This window comes from Myxocyprinus asiaticus, chromosome 11, assembly GCF_019703515.2.
Source record: "Myxocyprinus asiaticus isolate MX2 ecotype Aquarium Trade chromosome 11, UBuf_Myxa_2, whole genome shotgun sequence".
In the NCBI taxonomy this organism is placed as follows: domain Eukaryota; kingdom Metazoa; phylum Chordata; class Actinopteri; order Cypriniformes; family Catostomidae; genus Myxocyprinus; species Myxocyprinus asiaticus.
In genome coordinates, this window is record NC_059354.1 from 36,717,699 (window position 1) to 36,733,231 (window position 15,533).

Here is a 15,533-nt window from a genome sequence, read left to right on the forward strand (position 1 = left end):
ATACAGAACGTAGTGCACTTTGATGTATAAATCTAGAAAATGGTTCATAAAAATGCAAACGAATATTTGCAAAGAAATAATGAGTGAATATTTTAACATTCTGTGACTGGAATTCTAAACTGAGCAGAAGCAGTTGCATTTGTGAGATGCTGGATGACTATTAGACAGAAATTGGGAAAAAATAAACCAATAAACCATTTAAAATGGTAAAACTAGGGCTATCAATTAAGAAAAATGAATTAACACTATATGTCAATTAATTTATCACAACTTATACATATATCAATGTTTGCTAGGAAAAGCCCCTAAAATTTATATAATTCAAACACATTATATATTAAGTGACAGTCAAGAAAATCACTGAATAGTCAAAGTGGCTTTAGAATCAATCACATCTTTCATTATAAGCCAATCTAATATTAAAATGTTTGTCTACATATGCATCAGACCACTGTCTTTGCCCACTGCATTGCATTGCATTACTTACCCTCACTTAATTTGAAATTAAATAGTCAGACCTAATAAATAAAATAAGGAACTTTCTTAGATTTTACTTTTATGTAAAACATACAAGAGATTTCTCTCTTGTGCGTTTTACCAAGCATCTACTATTGCAGTACATCAGCTCTGATATTTTTGTCCTACTGTTAATTCTGAAGTGGCTCATACTGTGAAGAGCAGACAAAAGACATGATATGTAGTTCCAGCATATGACATACCTGTATCTGTCATTTTTGAATGCTGGAGGTGCTGACATACATGCAATCACCAAATTGTCTGTTACGATAGACTGCACTTTACTGTTACTACAGACTGCGTATTCTGCTTATAGAGAGCTGTGGAACTGCAACTCTGTACATATTGTAAATGAGTCATTCCTACAATCTGGTGACATTCCGTCTTTTAAACGTTTGAAAAATAAAACATACTTTTACAAGTTTCTTCATGTTTCAACATTACAGGGACAAAATAAAGACTGTATTAGTCATACTGGTCAAGCTAAATAAAATAAAACAAAAAATCAGATGTCCATCCATTTAAATGGGCAGCATCAGGGTGGACAATAACAGGTTGGACATTCAGTCGAAAATTGAGCCACTACATGGTCTGTGATTGATATCTAGGAAACATATTTGTAAACTAATATTTATGATTTTATTTCTGTTAACATAAATATTGTATACTGAAATTTTTAAATTAGATAAATTTCCCATACATCTTCCCATAATAGGGTGGACATGTTATGTTTGACCACATATGACTAACACCACAAAATAAAGGCAAACATAAATAAAACAATAGAGTTATAAACTTTAAATAAAATGGCTGATGTTTCACCTACAGTGTGTGTGATGTAATTTCCAAACATATATCTTCAATGAAAGGTCATGGTATCATGACATAATAAGGTGCACAATAAATCAAGGGACAAATAAAAAAACCTCCACTATCAGTGATAAAATTACACATTTACCACAAATGAATACGTTAGTGAGAGAATGTAACAAAACTGTGGGGAACAAAAAAAATAGAAATCCAACGATTTAGCATTTATTTTTGTCAAAGATGTTTGACGTGCAGTTTTTGGGACATAAGGAAGTGACACAGTGCAATAGAAAAGGATTTCAATTATTTAAAATGTAACTTTTTTTTTTCCTTTTTCACCCAATTTGGAATGCCCAATTCCCAATGCGCTTTTTAAGTCCTCGTGGTCGTGTAGTGATTTGCCTCAATCTGGGTGGTGGAGGACGAATCCCATCTGAGACCGTCAGCCTGCGCATCTTATCATGTGGCTTGTTGAGCGTGTTGCCACGGAGGCATAGCGCATGTGGAGGCTTCACGCCATCCATCGTGGCATCCATGCTCAACTCACCACGCGCCCCACTGAGAATGAACCACATTATAGCGACCACGAGGAGGTTACCTCATGTGACTCTACCCTCCCTAGCAACTGGGCCAATTTGGTTGCTTAGGAGGCCTGGCTGGAGTCACTCAGCATGCCCTGGGATTCGAACTAGTGAACTCTAGGGGTGATAGCCAGCGTCTTTACCACAGAATTATGTAACATTATAAAAAAGTCTTTATTCTTTTTAACAAGCCTATCAGAATTGTAATCGGGTGAAATTAAATAATATAAATTCCACACAAACTTGTAATGGGGACTTAAATGTCAAAGAATTGTAGGAATGACCCATAGTTACAGGTGTTCCTGCACGAGACGCTGTTTAACATTGAAAAACAGCGCGGATGAATGCAAAAACGCGTTCAGTCTGAACGTCTCCTGCTAAACTTAAAATGAAAAACGCTTTAGTACAATGACCAGGAAGAAGAGAGAAAGGGAGAGAAAAGGCTTAACATGAAAATAGTGTATTTCTCATTGGATTAGTGTCAATGTTTTGGCAGTAAAGTGTTTATCATAAGGGAAATGTAAGAAAATCATGTTAAGTGTTTTAACTAAACCTGTACTGCTGTAATTTTATTTTGAATCAATGCAGTTTTTCTTACCTCTCTCTCTCTTCCAGAATGAGCTCTGACATATACAATAAAATGTAATGGCATGTCATGAAAAGGTGCGTTTACTGGTGTTTTAAAATCCCAATGGTGGGAAACGATTAACATGCACTCAAATGCTATATGATGTTGACAAAATTATTTAGCTTCTGACAGAAAACACGACAGAAGACGTCCACTGATTGTCACTGATCTTTCCCTCATCCATTTCTGTCAAGTGTAAAGCAACATCCGATATCTCACACAACTCATATGAAAGGTGTGTGTTTCAGGTCCATTACTCTTGATTTGTGAAACATTCTCAGCAGTTTGGGCGTGTGATGCTAAAATACAAGACAAACGGCATCGCGTATGGATTTCATACGGAAGCAATTTTTCCCCTTAATTACGGGACGATTCCTTATTTTACAGGACGTTTGGCATATTTTGTTAATTTTACCTGCTACAGCTTCAGCATGAGGGTGACTCTCTCCACTCACGATGGCAGTGACAGTGGTTGTCAGGGGCGGGGAACGGTAGAATTCAAGTGATAATGCACAGTTACAATAAAGAATCTCCATGCTATAAAGAATCTCCATGCTATTGCAATAGTATCCAATACAGTTAAAGGGAAACTAACACGACAGTAGATTATGGACTTCTGAAGCAGTAAAACAAGTGGGTATACCGAGGGTGTATGCAAACACTGATCCTTAAAAGTCATTAAACGCAAACAGCCCTGGGAAAAAAAAGCAAGCATACGGCGTATACGTGCATATGGCCCCGACTACACCGATGCATTCTTAGTAATAAGGTTGTAATGGCCCAGTGAAACGGTTCAAAACTCTGCCTCTATTCAATCACAGGATTCTACAGAAGGCATCCCAATCTGTTAACAATACTGTGAACAATTCCCATTTGCTTATTGTCAATGTAATGTTATAATTAGCCATTTGATATTGCTGTGCTTAATTAGCTTGAGAGGGAATTATCTATTTATTCACTGTGATTGTGCATACTGGTGCTTTAGTTTTAGCACTGTTGGTTTCACAAAGTTATCAAGGTCCTCATGGATGTGATGAGGATGGCAGAAAGAAACAGATTTAAACTACAGTATCTGAAGCAATACATCTTAAACTGATGTGTAGAGCCAGCATAGCTCATTGTACAGTAACTGGCAAGATTCAGAAGAGCACCTTCACAGCCACAATTAGGCATTGCTTCTGCAGTGTCCATGTGCAATTTTTGGTTACATTTCTTCAAAACACCTTGTAGCACAAAAACTGATACAATAACTCCATGGAACAAAGTTAAAGAGTTAAGGTCATAGAGGGAGAGGGAGGGGGAGGGGGAGGGGTGACTCTCTCGCAAGTATTTATCACGTTCCAATCCTTCTAAATAAAACTACACTAACATCTATTAACAAGGCATATGTTAGAAAAGTTCAGATCTTGTAGAAATGTAATGATAGGGATACAAAATAGCTTAACATCCCACAGTGCATGTACAGTTTAGTTTAAAGAAAGCAGAGCCCATATTTAATGCCCACACCCTTTGGACAATACCTTAACCTTTATTTGGGGGGGGGGGGGGTGGGGGGGGGGGGGGGGTAATTATTGTGCCATTTGTTTTTTTCATGACTGGAAGGGGAAAGAAAAGTTATTGTGTAAATGTTCACACCTTAGTCCAAGACATATTTCCCTTCAGGGACAATAAAGTCACTTTATACCAATCAGCCAGGCAAGCAAGAAAAACTACAATTCCACAGCTGAGATTCAGGCATGATTCAGAAGTAACACAATGACACACAGATACATTTCAGAATTTAGTTTAATACTAAAACTACTAGAATCTTAGGTACGGAGGATAATTTTTCTACTGGAGACAAGAATATGAGCATCTTCCTCTGCTGTCCCAGCATCTCTCCCTGTAAAAGATAGAAGTCAGAAAAGGGTGCTCAAGAATGCCACAAGTATTTAGTGGCAAAGTTGCACTCACTTTTCCTGCTGCAACTATGAACACAAGAGTCTGCTGCAGATGGAGTGCAAACTGATGTACTGCAGTGAATAAAAACCTAGAAACAGGACAGTTTAGGCACAAGGAAAAAGCCCAACACAAGATAAGGTTTCACGTGCAGAAGTGTCAATGTTACCATCTGCATCACTGGAGCCATAGATGTGGGGTCCACAAATGTGAACATCTTAATTGTGAACCGTTTGTAATGGGTTGGAAACTACAGACCTGAAGACTGATCCACTAGAACTCAGGTGGTCAGGTAACAGTCATCCTGATGAGGACACCTGCACACCAATAAATGGTTAAAAACAAGGTGCAGGAGATGGCAGATATGTGACAAATAGGTCACATTAGCAATTACCCATTCACAAGAAGATCCCACTGGGGCAGGCTCACAGGATCAGGGTTAGAAGTTGCCCAGCAGCGACCCAGAATTAGTACAAAGTTGGGGTCAGTCCTCTCCAAAATGTGGACTTCAACATAGACTGGCTCCCGCAGGACTTTTGTCACAGGATACTCTGCTTTACTATAGTATGAGGAGTATGGTTGATCTTCTGTACAAGTTAGAGACACATTCAGGTCTAGCCCAGTTAAAAAGGATTGCTTGATGAATGGGGGATTATGGGGCATTACCTTTCACACATCCCTTGGCAAAACACTGCCCATTAGCCAGTCTAAGCTCCACTCTCAAGGGGCCTGGAGCAGCTACAGGAGGTGGTGGAGGAACTGTGTTGACTTCAACAACCAGTGCTTCAACACTACTGCCAGAAAATCTACACTGGAAGAGGAGTCCAAGCGAAGGTGTACAAATTAGCATAAGACCCGAACCAAAGACTAAAAATTCAAAAGGCATTAATCACTCATAATAACTGTCTCTTGTGATCGAGCCAAGCGGTCCAAGACCTACTTCATAGGAAGAAGTCATTCTGTTCTCATAAACTAGATTGTCTCCCTGCAGATGGATGCTGACTATGATACAAATTAGGTTTGGACAAGAACAAGGGAATTTATTGTTTTAGGGTTATTTGACACAAGACAGGCAAATACGTTATAAATCCAGCATAGTTTTAGGTACTGGAACCAAACGTTGGGACTTGGTCAAGACCATCAAACTAAACAACTTTTTTGCAAATTAAGAAGAAAAATAGGATGAAACAAATGGTTCCTTCCATTGTCTTAACGGGTACATTTTGACCCATATGGGAAAAACCAGTCGAGATTGTTCAAATATAGACTTTCTGGATGTTATACAGCTTTAAATAGTTTTTTATAGATCTATCAAATTTAACCTACGATCCTGTGAAAAAAGTATTTGCCCTCTTCCTGATTTCTTCTGAGTATTTTTCATACTAAATTCTTTTATATCTTCAAAAAACCTATAACATAAAACAAAAGGCAACCTGAATAAAAACGAAATAGTTTTCAAACAAATATATATTTTTTTTTATTGAAAAAAATAATTATCCAACACCTATATCACCCGTGTGAAAAACTAATTGCCCCATTAAACTTAATAGATGGCTGTGCCACCTTAGCAGCAACAACTGCAACCAAATGCTTCCAATAACTGGAGATCAGTCTTTCACAATGCTGTGGTGGAATTTTGGCTCACTCTTCTTTGCAGAACTACTTTAGTTCAGCCATATTGGAGGGTTTTTGAGCATGAACTGCCCGTTTAAGGTCCTGCTACAGCATCTCAATCGGGTTCAAGTCAGGACATTGACTAGGCTACTCCAAAATTTTCATTTTGCTTCTTTTGAGCCATTCAGAGGTGGACTTACTCCTATTCTTTGGATCATTGTCTTTCTGCATAATCTGGTTGCGCTTGAGCTTCAACTCATGGACTGATGACTGGAAGTTCTCCTTTAGGATTTTCTGGTAGAGAGCAAAATTCATTTGTCCCTCAATTATTGCAAGTCACCCTGGCCCTAAAGCAGCAATGCATTCCCACACCATCACACTACCACCAACATGCTTGACCATAGGTATGATGTTCTTTTTGTGGAATTCTGTGTTTGATTTACGCCAGATGTAACAGGACCCCACTCTTCCAAACAATTCCACTTTCGACACATCAGTCAACAGAACATTCTCCCAAAAGGTTTGAGGATCATCAAGGTGTGTTTTGGCAAAATTCAGACGAGCCTTAGTGTATGGTTTTTGCCTCGCCACTCTTCCATGGATAGCATTTTTGGCCAGTGTCTTTCTGATAGTGGAGTCATGAACAGTGATTCTTATTGATCAAATCAAAATCAAATCACATTTATTGTCACACAGCCATATACAGAAGTGCAATGGTGTGTGAAATTCTTGGGTGCAGTTCTGATCAATATAGCAGTCGTGACAGTGATGAGACTTAAACCAATTTACAATAACATCAAATTAACACAACACAATTTAAAGTCTAATATACACATAATTACACACAACAATATACAAATAATAACATACACTGTACAGTATACAATACGCACAATATAGATACACATTCAATAAAAAGTATATATAGAATGTACAGTAGGCTGTATTGTACTGTATTGACATTCAGGCTGTCGGTTGATAGTACGTTGTTAAGAGAGAATATATATATAATAATAATATAATTTATGACAGTCCGGTGTGAGATATAAGAGTAATAAAGTGCAGTGCTGATGTATTTGATCGTGGGAGATCAAAAGTCTGATTGCTTGGGGGAAGAAGCTATCATGGAGTCGGCTGGTGCGGGTCCTGATGCTGCGATATCGCCTGCCTGATGGTAGCAGTGAGAACAGCCCATGGCCCTGGTGGCTGGAGTCTCTGATGATCCGCCGAGCTTTTTTCACACACCGCCTTGTATATATTTCCTGGAGGGAGGGAAGCTCACCTCTGATGATGTGTCTGGCAGTTCGCACCACCCTTTGCAGTGCTTTGCGGTTGTGGGCTGTGCTATTGCCATACCAGGCAGAGATGCAGCCAGTCAGGATGTGCTCTACAGTGCAGGTGTAGAACCGTGTGAGGATGTGGCGGTTCATTCCAAACTTCCTCAGCCGTCTCAGGAAGAAGAGGCGCTGATGAGCCTTCTTCACAACGACTTCAGTGTGGATGGACCATGTGAGTTCCTCAGTGATGTGGACACCCAGGAACTTGAAGCTGCTGACTCTCTCCACTGGTGCTCCATTGATGGTGATGGGACTGTGTTCTCTGTCTTTTCTTCTGAAGTCCACCACAAGCTCCTTTGTCTTACTGGCATTGAGGGAGAGGTTGTGCTCCTGACACCAGTGTGTCAGAGTGTGCACCTCCTCTCTGTAGGCTGTTTCATTGTCAGTGATCAGACCTACCACCATCGTGTCATCAGCAAACTTAATGATGGCATTGGAGCTATGTGTTGCCACACAGTCATGTGTGTACAGGGAATACAGGAGTGGGCCGAGAACACAGCCCTGTGGGGCTCCAGTGTTGAGGGTCAGTGATGAGGAGATGTTGCTGCCTATTCTAACCACCTGGCATCTGCTTGACATGAAGTCCAGGATCCAGCTGCACAGCAAGCTGTTTAAGCCCAGAGCCTGGAGTTTCTCATCTAGCTTGGATGGCACTATGGTGTTGAATGCTGAGCTGTAGTCTACAAACAGCATTCTCACATAAGTGTTCCTTTTTTTCCAGGTGGGAGAGAGCAGTGTGTAGTGTAGATGCAATGGCATCATCAGTGGAGCGGTTGTTGCGGTAAGCAAACTGCAATGGGTCCAGAGAGAGAGGCAGCACAGAGCAGATGTAATCTCTGATTAGTCCTCAAAGCATTTGCTGATGATGGGGGTCAGAGCAACAGGATGCCAGTCATTTAAGCAAGTTATTTTTGATTGCTTTGGAATAGGCACAATGGTGGATGTTTTAAAGCATGTGGGGACTACAGACAAAGAGAGGGAAAGGTTGAAAATGTCTGTAAAAACACCAGCCAGCTGGTTCGCGCACGCAGCTTTGCGGATATTCACCAGTCGGAAGGATCAGGTTACATCCGCTACAGAGACGGAGAGTGAATTAACCTCTGTAGCTTCGGCCGCGAGAGCTCTCTCCACGAGGGCGGTGTTATTTCCCTCAAAACGAGCATAAAATGTATTTAGCTCATCCGGGAGAGAGGCAGCAGTGTTCATGGCGGAGTTTTTATTCCCTTTAAAGTCCGTGATGACGTTAATTCCCTGCCAAATGCTTCTAGAGTTGGTGGTGTTAAACTGTCCTTCAATCTTGCTCCTGTACTGGCACTTTGCTGTTCTGATTTTTCAGAGGGCATAACTGGCTTGTTTATGCTCCTCCGTGTTCCCGGAACTGAAAGCGGAGGTCCGCACATTAAGTGCCGCGCAAACGTCGCTATTTATCCATGGCTTCTGGTTTGGATAGATCCATATTGTTCTGGTCAGAACTACGTCCTCCATGCACTTTTTGATGAAACACATTACGCTATTAGTGTAAACCTTGATGTCGTCATCGAGGCGGACCGGAACATTTCCCAGTCCATGTGATCAAAACAGTCTTGTAGCACAGAGTATGATTGGTCCGACCAGCACTGGATCGTTCTGAGGGCGAGTGCTTCTTGTTTCAATTTCTGCCTGTAAGTGGTCCGATTTGCCAAATGGTGGGCGGGGGAGGGATTTGTAGCCATCCCGGAAGGGAGAGTAGCAATGGTCCAAAACCCGCTCCCCTCATGTGTTGAAACTAATGTGCTGGTGGTATTTTGGTGCGACTGATTTGAAACTGGTTTTATTAAAGTCCCCGGCCACAATGAACGCAGCCTCAGGGTGCGCGGTTTCCTGCTCACTTATACTCCCATACAGTTCCTTGAGTGCCCGGTCTGTGTCGGCTTGTGGCAGGATGTACACAGAAGTGATAATGACCACTGTGAATTCCCTCGGTAGCCAGAATGGTCGACACAGAAGCATGAGAAATTCCAAATCAGGAGAGAAGACTTGATAGACTGTACGTTCCTCTGATCACACCAGGATTTGTTGATCATAAAACATACACCACCACCTCTGCTTTTACCTGAGAGGTCTTTCCCTCTGTCCGCTCTGTGCACGGAGAACCCCGCGGGTTCAATGGCTGAGTCTGGAATCTCCGCAGACATCCAAGTTTCTGTAAGGCAGATAATGCAGCAGTCCCTCATCTCTCATTGGAAAGAGATCCGCGCTTTCAGCTCGCAGAGCTTGTTATCCAGAGACTGAACATTTGCCAGTAGAATACTGGGTAGCGGGGTCGATTTGCGCGGCGTCTTACTCTAATGAGAACGCCGGCTCAGTTTCCCCTTTTCCTCTTGCGTTTCCGTGGCCGTGCAGCCCAAACAAAGGGCTCCGCTTGCGTGTTTGTAAACTGCGGGTCGGCATTGAGGAAATTGAAGTCCAGTTTACAGTGTGAAATTGCTGAACAAATGTCCAAAAGTGTTTGTCTGTCATAGACAATAAGGCAGACAACATCCAAGACAAAAAAAACAAGAATTGTGAACAAAACAAAACACTGCCATGTGTCGGAGCTCGCAACGCAGCCGCCATACTCGGCGCCATCTTGAGTCCAATGCAAGGGAGGCCTAAAGTTCATTGGATATTGTCCTTGGATCTTTTGTGACTTGCTGGATAAATCGTCGCTGTGTTCTTGGAAGAATTTTGGAAGGTTGGCTTCTGGGAAGTTTCACTACTATGCCAAGTGTTCTCCATTTGGAGATAATGGCTCTCACTGTGGTCCTTTGGAGTCCTAAAGCATTTGAAATAGCTTTGTAACCCTTCCTAGACTAATGTATTTCAATAACCTTTTTCCCCCTCATTTATGGAATTTCCTTCAACTCTGGCATAGTGTGCTACCGGGTGAAACATTTTAGCCAACTTCATGCTGCTTAAAGTTCTGAGGTGTTGATTTGATTGAACAGGATAGACAGTAATCAGGCCTGGGTGTGTCTAGTCCAGCTGAACCCCATTACGAATATAGTTTCATAAATTTGGAGATTTAGTAACTAAGGCAGCAAATACTTTTTCCATGCAGGCCTAGTTGGTATTGGAAAACATTTTTGCATCAGTAATTTAACTATATTTTGTGTTTACTCAGATTGCCTTTATTGTTAGCTTTTTGAAAAAAAAAAAAGTTTGATATATAAATAAGTAAAAAAAACCTCTTCCACAGCACTGTAAATTAAAACATTTCCCATATATTACATGTACTCAAAACAGGGTGTGTGCACATGCAGTATTCTCTTTTTTTTTTTACAAATTTGAACAGGTACCATGTTAATAAATAGGTCTACCCTATCATGCAATAGGTCACAATGACCCCCCTCCACAAATGTAAGACCCATTACAAATAATTTAGGAGAACATTATAAGGTGCTGCAATGGGTACTTCTGCCATCTTTCTAAACCCCTGTAATACTGCAACAAATTGTTTGACAATAATGGGAAGGAATGGGTTTGTTGAAAAGGACATTCAAAATGAGCTCATTTTACTGCTGGTAAAGGCAGTAGAGATGTACACACACACACACACACACACACACACACACACACACACACACACACACAGTTTTAATACAGTTAAGATAAGTGACACAAAAGTAACTTAAAATGAAAGGGGAGACATCCTTGACCACTTTGTCAAGTCTTAATTTTTCTTCCTCTCTAACATTCAGAATTTAGCATTTCCCCCCTATTAGTCCACAAAAATAGATTTTTGTTTAAGGTGGATGCAGCATTCAAAATCAATTGCTCAGTTACAGACACCATTGTAGAATTTCACTATTCACAATAAACCATGAGTGAAAGTGCCCAATAACAAGACAGCTGCGACTCAAAATTGGCAGCCCCCATGAGAGCACCCCTCTCCCATGTAGAATAAAACACCTTTTATAAGGTTACTGATATGACTAGAGTCCTTATCTCATGAGAGAGGTCATGACTTTATACATGCATTTCAAAATTACAATTCACTTCTTTAGGAGTAAAACTTGCACTCAGTAATTTTTCCCCCTTTTAGGACTAAAGGAGGGTGCAGTATCTTAAAGACAATAGGATTGTTAGGTTTCACATACTAACCATCATTGTGGTGCCACAAGCAGTGACAGGGAACTGGTAAATGGCAAAAGCTGCAGTGATGCCAACAGGACCACAAGGAGGATCGCTTCCTTCCAGAAGAGGGGAGTCCAAGTTTAGACTTGGAAGAGTTGAATCTCTTAGCACCACAATTACAAATTGCCCATCTCTTGTACACTGGACCATCACTAGCAAGAAAGTGTGAGTGTCCCATCTACAAGTAGAGACAGGAAATAATGACAATAGCAACATTTAAGACTTACCTGCTTTCCTATAATAGCACTGTTGTCCATCAAAACAACAGTTTATAGCTTCGTAATTTGCAGAAGTAATGCTAGGCTCTCCACACTGCACCTTTTCAAAATCTATGTTACACTTCTGAATAGGGTCTGCCTGAGGTGGTGGCTGCTTGGCCCCAAAACTTATAGGAGCTTGAGATTGCTGCCCAGGCCATTGAAAAGCTAACTGATTTTGTGCCAATTGATATGCACCACACAAGCTACTGGTGGTATAACATACCATAAATCCCAAGAAACTCCAAAGTGCTACCATTGTTCTAGAATTGAACACAACTACTGAGTGCTATCAAACAGCTGCCTTTAAAGGTTGATAATTAGCCTTCTTAGATTGTTCCTCCTCCGCTGTTTACCACCAATTAGCACCCAGCCGTGATAAGTCAAGATGTTTCAGCTGGTCATGTAGGCTACATTCATTTTTTATGAAACGGTTTCATTCTCAAACTTTGTGCTAATTCAGCAACTCAACTTCTCATATGTTGCTTAAGATATTTTTTTGTAATATCGTGGTATGTGAACATAGCTTAGCCTAGCGAACACAGCTTTTGCTCCTTCCTCAAAAGGTATTCCCAACTGTCTTTGCTTTGTTTTGATTTCAGAAAGAGCCAAGTTTTTTTTCTTAATACTTGGATATTATTTTCTTCAATATGCTGTTTGAAGATGGTACAGAAACTGACACTTTGTAGCATGAAATTAGTGTGATTAGAGCTTACAGATGAAAAAAACTGCATAACAGATGTGAAGACAGACTTAGCCAATGAATTTTATCATCTGATCCTTTCAGTTACACACCCTTCTCTAAAACCTTGCCTTTAGACATGTTACCAAAATTGAACACTGAAAAAGCAATTTTCTAAGTATTCTGATTAGCCTTAGGTGGGCTGCTCCCAAAGACTCTTTATTGCTGTTTACAGAGCCTACAGCAGTCACAAAGACAAGTGTGACTTCTATTTTAGTGATATCTGTCAGGTCGTAGGGACAATTTATGTGCGGTATTCCAAAATAACACTTACAACACCTTTAAGTGGACTATATGACAAGTGGCTAAATCAAGCATGCAAAATACAATTAATGCATTAACCATAATTATCACATGCATTAATAAAATATCACACATCTCACACTAATAAAGATTCCACATTGTCTCACTTGTGCAAAATACGAAATTAGCAACAGCAGAACTCAGAGGTCATAGGTTCAATTTGTTCAGTGATTGATTAAAATGTTTTACCCTCACTACACAAAGTAATGTTCAAAAGTCAGAAGCACTACTGCATGCTTGACCTGTAGGCCCTGTGAAAATTGCATTTGTGAATTTTTTTTTTTTAAATTGCTAACTTTCTCTTCCTTCCTTGTCCTTTTACTTTTTAATAAAAGAAAAAAAAAAAAAAGAAAAAAATCAAACCTAATTCAAACTTGACCTCCCATAACCAAAGAACAAAAAGTAAATATGGTAGTGCCATTCACACATTAATTTCAACTCCAATGCACAGCAGGTAAAAACAGAAAGGGGGCCTGACAATAATGAATGAAAGAGGAGGTCTGGACTTATATAACCTTATATGAACAGTGTGATCATATGTGAGAAAGTTTTGCATCAATTAAACAAGTGAAATGAGAAGCAAAGTGAATAGGTCAATAGTCTTGACAGGGTGGAAATGGTTCAAATTAGATTTTTGCCTAAATGTGACATTACCTTACTTACTAGAGAAACTGTTGGAGCCCAAAATAGAGAGGAGACAATCAAGAGAGAGCAGAAGTAATGAGTACTGGGTGATATGCTACATTTCAAGCAACACATGAGAAATTGTATCACAGTTTGTCAGTGTTAGCAAATTAACTTAATGATGAGTGCTTGTTCATAAATTTATATGATAGATTATCTCGCAAAATATTATTAATCTTAATCTTAATGCATGCACAGTGATGCATTTAAAGTTATTGTTCCCTATCTGTCACTCACTCGACATTGTGTCGATGTAATGACACTAGGGGTCACTCTTGGGAGCCCGAGACACCTCTGGGCTTTGATAAAAGGCCAATGAAAATTGGCGAGTGGTATTTGCATGCCACTCCCTCGGACATACGGGTATAAACGAGCTGGTATGCAACCACTCATTCAGATTTTCTCTTTGGAGCCGAACGGTCATGCTCATTGAGCTGAATCCTACTGTTCATTTACCTCTGCTGGATCCGACGGCGCATTTCAGCGGCTTCTCCCTCCTCTGCACTGGTGCACTGCAGAGAACGCCCCTGGGCGCTTCGGCAGAAAAACAAGAGTGTATATTTTCTGAAAGAGCTTTTTCCTCTAAAAGAGTATATATTTCTCTAAAAGATCGGCACACACGGAACGTCTTTTTAAAGACACGTCTTTTTAAAGATGCCTTTCCGATTGTGTGTTATTCCTGGTTGCGGTCATTATCTCTCAACTTCGGATGGTCCTTATCACTGTCTTTCATGTCTGGACGTGACCCACATGGAGGCAGCGTTTGCGTATGGTTCATGTTCTCATTGCGAGAACATGACCATGGCAACGTTGTGGTCGCGGCTTGCTTTCGTAAGAAATTGGGCTCCCAATTTGACAGATACCTACGGGTATGAGGCCAGCGCGGCTAGCACTGGGGGCGATTTGGGGACCCCAATGGGATCGTCTCCGCCGGGTATCCCCCCGCGGACCTCCCATTCCCCAGCATGCTCATCTGCCCCAATCGGGCTTCTGGATGAGTTTGCCGGCTCATCTCACGGTGAGTCTGGCTTCTTGTTCAGAGCCCACGAAGCTGATGAGCTCTTGAGCGCAGCATCGGAGAGCGGGCTTGTCCAGTCGGACGCAAAAGCCTCAGCTGGGCTTCCCCCTTCGGGGACGATTGCCCAGTCACAGGCCGATGCCGAAATGACAGACTTGCTTTCCCGGGCGGCCGCGAGCGTCACCTGGTGCGGACGCCCTAAGCTCCCGTGCAAGCCCTGTAAGCTCACACCGTCCCTGACGGCTAAAGCCTACAGCGCTGCTGGACAAGCTGCCTCTGCCCTGCACACCATGGCTCTCCTGCAGGTCCACCAAGCCAAGGCATTGAAAGAACTGCATGAGGGTAATTCTGCCCCAGATTTGATGCAGGAACTGCACTCGGCGACCGACCTCGCTCTCCGAGCAACGAAGGTCACAGTGCGGTCTCTCGGGCGGACGATGGCCACACTAGTGGTCCAGGAGCGCCACCTTTGGCTCAACCTGGTCGAGATGGGCGAGGCCGACAAGACACGGGTTCCTTGCTGCCCCCATTTCCCAGGCTGGCCTTTTTGGCGACACCGTCGAGGACTTTGCCCAGCAGTTCTTAGGGCTTCGGGTTAACTGGGAAAAGAGCAAGCTCCTCCCGGTTCAGAGCATCTCTTTTCTCAGTTTGGAGTTGGACTCAGTCTCTTTGACAGCACGCCTCACGAATGAGCGTGCCCAGTCGGTGTTGGTTTATTTGAAGGCGTTCAAACAGAAAACAGCGGTTCCACTGAAACTTTTTCAGAGGCTCCTGGGGCATATGGCATCCTCGGTGGTGGCCTCCCTGCTCGGGTTGATGCATATGAGACCGCTTCAGCACTGGCTTCAGACTCGAGTCCCGAGATGGGCATGGTGCCGTGGGACACATCGCGTGGTCATCACGCCGGTCTGTCACCGTCTTTTCAGCCCTTGGACCGACCTCTCATTTCT

At 41.8% G+C, this 15,533-nt stretch overlaps 1 pseudogene; it reads right to left on the reverse strand.

Moving 5' to 3' along the window:
- Positions 1–4,343: 4,343 nt before the first annotated feature.
- On the reverse strand, positions 4,344–12,095 carry LOC127448023 (zona pellucida sperm-binding protein 4-like; annotated as a pseudogene).
- Between the last annotated feature and the right edge of the window lie 3,438 nt (positions 12,096–15,533).